General features: G+C 38.9%; 1 pseudogene; it reads left to right on the top strand.

Moving 5' to 3' along the window:
- Positions 1–1205: 1205 nt before the first annotated feature.
- LOC115120881 (GTPase IMAP family member 7-like) lies at positions 1206–2278 on the top strand (annotated as a pseudogene).
- Positions 2279–7971: the final 5693 nt, after the last annotated feature.

The following is a 7971-nucleotide window of genomic DNA, read 5'->3' as shown; positions in this document are numbered from 1 at the left end:
ATTACCCACGTGTCAAAAATTGTTACTCAACTTGCAACTCACTTCTTTGCAAAAAAGAAGGTTTCACAAAAAGGACTCAAACCTTTTTAATAGAGGACTAGAGATTTAACAAACCTGCAACAGTGCAAACAAAGGACTAAACCTTATACATCACAGATACGTATCACTCATTACATGCACTTCTTTTATCCTGATTTGGTTCTTTTAAATGATATCCCACTGCTTGCTTCTGAAGCTAAGCAGGGTTGGTCCTGCTCAGTCCCTGGATGGGAGACCAGACGCTGCTGAAGTGGTGTTGGAGGACCAATAGGTCCCACTCTTTCCTCTGGTCTAAAAAAAATATCCCAATGTCCCAGGGCAGTGATTGGCTGCCCTGTGTAGGGTGCCGTCTTTCGGATGGGACGTTAAACGGGTGTCCTGACTCTCTGAGGTCATTAAAGATCCCTTGGCACTTATCGTACTTGTAGGGGTGTTAACCCCGGTGTCCTGGCTAAATTCTCAAGCTGTCCCTCATACCATCATGATCACCTAATCATTACCAGCTAACAGTAGGCTCATTCATCCCCCTCCTCTCCCCTGCAACGATTCCCCAGGTCGTTGCTGTAAATGAGAACGTGTTCTCAGACAACTTGGTTAACTTGACAACCTGGTCAAATAACGGTAAAATAAAAAGAGTAAAAAGAAATCGGTCTAGACTCAATATGTTAGCAGTCAATCAGGAAATTAAGAGTTGAATCTAATGGGCTCAAAACTCTCTCTCTCTCTTTCCCCTGGATCAATACACAGTTGAGTCTTTCCTTGTTGTTGGTTACGTCCAATTCATCTTGGTCACGGCACCAAGTGTTAGCAATTGATGTTACTCTTCAATAACACAGACCCCAAAGCAAATGAGGGGGAGAAAAATAAGTTCATTCAAAGAGGACAAATCATATATGTTTTGCTGAGGAGTAGATGTTCATTCTCCCTTGTCCTCAGTGATTCTCTCCTCCGTGATTCTTTCCACAGAACAAAGGGACAGGATGTAGTTGTATAAACCTACTCTAGCCTACAGTTGACCAATTATAATTCCTTGCTATAAAACTGGGCCAATGGCCTATTTCAGGCTCAATGTCGAGACAAATTCCTCCCATGTCTCTGACCCATTGATAAATAATCCCCTATTACAGAAAAAACATTATTTCCATTGATCGTTGGAACTCTATTGACGTCTAGTCCTCTTGACCTTTAGTCCTCTGTGTTGTGCATTTATCTTAACATATTATTGCAAAATCAATCATTTCTTGTCTGTTTCCACAGTTTCAGGGCAGCCCTCTAACCTGAAGATAGTTCTGCTGGGGAAGACTGGATCAGGGAAGAGTACAACAGGAAACACCATCCTGGGGAGAGAGGTGTTTAAAGCGGGGCTTCTCCAGTGTCTGTGACTGCACAGAGTGAGAAACGGAGTGGAGTGGTGGATGGGAGGAAGATTGATGTCATCGACACCCCGGGGCTCTATGACACAACAATGTCTAAAGAAGAGATAAAAAGTGAAATAGTCAGGTGTATAGAAATGTCAGTCCCAGGACCTCACGCCTTCCTGCTGGTGATCAGACTGGGGAGGTTCACAGACGAGGAGAGGAACACTGTGAAGTGGATCCAGGAGAACTTTGGAGAAGAAGCATCAATGTACACCATCTTGCTGTTCACACATGGAGATCAACTGGAGGGAAATCAGTGGAGGAGTTTCTGGCTGAGAGCAAAGAGTTACGGAAACTCATCAATATCTGTGGGGGCAGATATCACTCCCTAATCAATGACAAGAGAAAACACAACACTCAGGTCCCAGAGCTGCTGAAGAAGATAGAGGAGATGTTGAAGAAGAATGGAGGACAACACTACACCAATGAGATGTACCAGGAGGCCCAGATGAAGATCGAAGAGGAGGAGGAGAGGAAGAGACAGGAAAAGGAGAAGAGAGAGAGAGAGAGGAGACAGGAGGAGGAAGAAAGAAGAAGAAGAGAAGAGAAATTGAATGAGTGCAAGTGGTCAGCGTTTGCCAGTACGGCTGCATTGGGGTTGGGAGCCGTGTACAGCTCTCCATGGTCGTTAGCAGCAGGGGCTGCATTAGCCGTTGTTAAAGGTTATCAGTGCATGGGCACCTATTTCACCTCAGAAGACCAGGAGAAATAAGATTTCCACATCCACCATCTCAGATTTTTTTGAAATTAAGATGAATTATTGTGTTATATAATATAAATAGAATTTGATCTCTGAGAAATTAATAAATAAATACCATTTATTGTGCCTAAATTTGACATTTTAATTGATAGGATTCATATACTATTCAATAAATATAGTACCCAACATCTGATCTGGATCCAATTTTTCCCCAAAAATGACTAAGAACAAAGAATGGTCAAAAGCCTCAGATCAGATGTTGGGTATTATTTCACACTAATGACTTGTTATCTGGAGGGCGGCCATTTGCATCTCCCCAATGGTCCTAATGTGGAATCCGTAACCATGCCGATATCATGGACAGTAATGGTTTGAGAACATTCCAAGATTTGGAAGATACATACACATTACCAGATACATACACATTACCAGATATATACACATTACCAGATACATACACATTACCAGATATATACACATTACCAGATACATAAACATTACCAGATACATACACATTACCAGATACATACACATTACCAGATACATACACATTACCAGATATATACACATTACCAGATACATACACATTACCAGATACACACACATTACCAGATACATACACATTACCAGATATATACACATTACCAGATACATACACATTACCAGATACATACACATACACATTACCAGATATATACACATTACCAGATACACACACATTACCAGATACATACACATTACCAGATACATATACATTACCAGATACATATACATGACCAGATACATACACATTACCAGATACATACACATTACCAGATACATTCACATTACCAGATACATACACATTACCAGATACATACACATTACCAGATACATACACATTACCAGATACATATACATTACCAGATACATAGACATTGCCAGATACATATACATTACCAGATATATACACATTACCAGATACATACACATTACCAGATATATATACACATTACCAGATACATACACATTACCAGATACATATACATTACCAGATACATATACATTACCAGATACATACACATTACCAGATATATATACACATTACCAGATACATACACATACACATTACCAGATACATACACATACACATTACCATATATATACACATTACCAGATATATACACATTACCAGATACACACACATTACCCGATATATACACATTACCAGATATATATACATACACATTACCAGATACATACACATACACATTACCAGATACATTCACATTACCAGATATACATACACATTACCAGATACATACACATTACCAGATACATACACATACACATTACCAGATACATACACATTACCAGATACATATACATTACCAGATACATATACATTACCAGATACATACACATTACCAGATACATACACATTACCAGATATATATACACATTACCAGATACATACACATTACCAGATACATACACATACACATTACCAGATATATACACATTACCAGATACATACATACATACACATTACCAGATACATACACATTACCAGATACATACACATACACATTACCAGATATATACACATTACCAGATACATACACATACACATTACCAGATACATACACATACACATTACCAGATATATACACATTACCAGATACATACACATTACCAGATACATACACATTACCAGATACATACACATTACCAGATACATACACATACACATTACCAGATATATACACATTACCAGATACACACACATTACCAGATACATACACATTACCAGATACATACACATATACATGACCAGATACATACACATTACCAGATACATTCACATTACCAGATACATACACATTACCAGATACATACACATTACCAGATACATACACATTACCAGATACATTCACATTACCAGATACATACACATTACCAGATACATTCACATTACCAGATACATACACATTACCAGATACATACACATTACCAGATACATACACATTACCAGATACATTCACATTACCAGATACATACACATACACATTACCAGATATATACACATTACCAGATACATACACATTACCAGATATATACACATTACCAGATATATACACATTACCAGATACATACACATACACATTACCAGATATATACACATTACCAGATACATACACATTACCAGATACATTCACATTACCAGATACATACACATTACCAGATACATTCACATTACCAGATACATACACATTACCAGATACATACACATTACCAGATACATACACATTACCAGATACATTCACATTACCAGATACATACACATTACCAGATACATACACATTACCAGATACATACACATTACCAGATACATTCACATTACCAGATACATACATATTACCAGATACATACACATTACCAGATACATACACATTACCAGATACATTCACATTACCAGATACATACACATTACCAGATACATACACATTACCAGATACATACACATTACCAGATACATACACATTACCAGATATATACACATTACCAGATATATACACATTACCAGATACATACACATACACATTACCAGATACATACACATACACATTACCAGATATATACACATTACCAGATACATACACATTACCAGATACATTCATATACATACACTTACCAGATAAGGACATTACCAGATCTATATATACACATTACCAGATACATACACATTACCAGATACATACACATTACCAGATACATACACATTACCAGATACATACACATTACCAGATACATAACATATATATCTATAACATACGTGCTATATATGCTAACTTCTGAAAGGACTGATCTCTATAACATACGTGCTATATATGCTAACTTCTGAAAGGACTGATCTCTATAACATACGTGCTATATATGTTAAAGGACTGATCTCTATAACATACGTGCTATATATGCTAACTTCTGAAAGGACTGATCTCTATAACATACGTGCTATATATGTTAACTTCTGAAAGGACTGATCTCTATAACATACGTGCTATATATGCTAACTTCTGAAAGGACTGATCTCTATAACATACGTGCTATATATGCTAACTTCTGAAAGGACTGATCTCTATAACATACGTGCTATATATGTTAACTTCTGAAAGGACTGATCTCTATAACATACGTGCTATATATGCTAACTTCTGAAAGGACTGATCTCTATAACATACGTGCTATATATGCTAACTTCTGAAAGGACTGATCTCTATAACATACGTGCTATATATGTTAACTTCTGAAAGGACTGATCTCTATAACATACGTTATATATGCTAACTTCTGAAAGGACTGATCTCCTATAACATACGTGCTATATATGTTAACTTCTGAAAGGACTGATCTCTATAACATACGTGCTATATGCTAACTTCTGAAAGGACTGATCTCTATAACATACGTGCTATATATGCTAACTTCTGAAAGGACTGATCTCTATAACATACGTGCTATATATGTTAACTTCTGAAAGGACTGATCTCTATAACATACGTGCTATATATGTTAACTTCTGAAAGGACTGATCTCTATAACATACGTGCTATATATGCTAACTTCTGAAAGGACTGATCTCTATAACATACGTGCTATATATGCTAACTTCTGAAAGGACTGATCTCTATAACATACGTGCTATATATGTTAACTTCTGAAAGGACTGATCTCTATAACATACGTGCTATATATGTTAACTTCTGAAAGGACTGATCTCTATAACATACGTGCTATATATGCTAACTTCTGAAAGGACTGATCTCTATAACATACGTGCTATATATGCTAACTTCTGAATGGACTGATCTCTATAACATACATGTTATATATGTTAACTTCTGTAAAGTGGTAAAACATTTGAAACACCCCCCCCCTCTGGTCCCATTACCAGACGACATTTACATAATAACCATTTTGCTTCAATTATCTGAAAGGATCATCTCTGAAAATGCATATCATTCTACTAGAGAGAGTCCCCTAGTCACATGACCTCCCCTGCACTAACAGACTCACAGACTTTATCTTGATTTCCCCTTTTGATGTCTATGATGTACTAAGTGCTAAGTTAAAGAGTTGAAGAAAAAACAAAAAATATCCGTAGCTGATTCACATAATCCCTTTTTACTCTCTGCACCACTTATCACAGAACCATTGACCGATATATTTGAACTTGACAGTTGTTTCTGGTGGTGTCCTTCTGATCTGTAGGAGGACATGTCCTCCCCTACATAAAGCAGGACATGTCCTCCCCCTACATAAAGCAGGACATGTCCTCCCCCTACATAAAGCAGGACATGTCCTCCCCCTACATAAAGCAGGACATGTCCTCCCCCTACATAAAGCAGGACATGTCCTCCCCCTACATAAAGGAGGACATGTCCTCCCCCTACATAAAGCAGGACATGTCCTCCCCTACATAAAGGAGGACATGTCCTCCCCCTACATAAAGCAGGACATGTCCTCCCCCTACATAAAGCAGGACATGTCCTCCCCCTACATAAAGCAGGACATGTCCTCCCCCTACATAAAGCAGGACATGTCCTCCCCCTACATAAAGCAGGACATGTCCTCCCCCTACATAAAGCAGGACATGTACTCCCCCTACATAAAGCAGGACATGTCCTCCCCCTACATAAAGGAGGACATGTCCTCCCCTACATAAAGCAGGACATGTCCTCCCCCTACATAAAGCAGGACATGTCCTCCCCTTACATAAAGCAGGACATGTCCTCCCCCTACATAAAGCAGGACATGTACTACCCCTACATAAAGGAGGACATGTTCTCCCCCTACATAATGCAGGACATGTCCTCCCCCTACATAAAGCAGGACATGTCCTCCCCCTACATAAAGCAGGACATGTCCTCCCCCTACATAAAGGAGGACATGTCCTCCCCCTACATAAAGCAGGACATGTCCTCCCCCTACATAAAGCAGGACATGTCCTCCCCCTACATAAAGGAGGACATGTCCTCCCCCTACATAAAGGATGCCTTCTGACTTACATAACTACAGAACAATTAGAAAATGATCTTGCCTTCACAAAGTACTAGAATCCCTGGCCAACTGTCAACTAAGAACATTTTTTACTTCCCACTATTCTTAATGTGAACCAATCAGGTTTTAGAATCCCATCTATTCTTAATGTGAACCAATCAGGTTTTAGAATCCCATCTATTCTTCATGTGAACCAATCAGGTTTTAGAATCCCATCTATTCTTCATGTGAACCAATCAGGTTTTAGAATCCCATCTATTCTTCATGTGAACCAATCAGGTTTTAGAATCCCATCTATTCTTCATGTGAACCAATCAGGTTTTAGAATCCCATCTATTCTTAATGTGAACCAATCAGGTTTTAGAGAGCACAACATTCCTTGCATCTTGTTTCCCTGGAGCCTCTAGTGCAGGTTAGGACTCTGGTGTTGAATTATTTCAATGAAGATTGTATTTTACCCCTTTTTTCTCCACAATTTCGATCTTGTCTCATCGTTGCAACTCCCCAATGGGCTCGGGAGGCGAAGGTTGAGTCATGTGTCCTCTGAAACATGACCCACCAAACCACGCTTCTTAAAACCCGGAAGCCAGCCGCACCAACGTGTCGGAGGAAATACTATTTAACTGACGACCGGGTTAGCCTGCAGGCGCCCGACCCGCCACAAGGAGTCACTAGAGCGCGATGAGCCAAGATAAGCCCCCCGGCCAAACCCTCCCCTCACCCAGACGACGCAAGCCTATTGTGTGCCATTCTATGGGGACTCATATAAACATA

The sequence above is a fragment of the Oncorhynchus nerka genome, unplaced genomic scaffold (genome assembly GCF_034236695.1).
Source record: "Oncorhynchus nerka isolate Pitt River unplaced genomic scaffold, Oner_Uvic_2.0 unplaced_scaffold_1586, whole genome shotgun sequence".
Lineage (NCBI taxonomy): Eukaryota > Metazoa > Chordata > Actinopteri > Salmoniformes > Salmonidae > Oncorhynchus > Oncorhynchus nerka.
The sequence above is the reverse complement of the archived record's forward strand: the minus strand, read 5'-3'. Positions and strand labels throughout refer to the sequence as shown.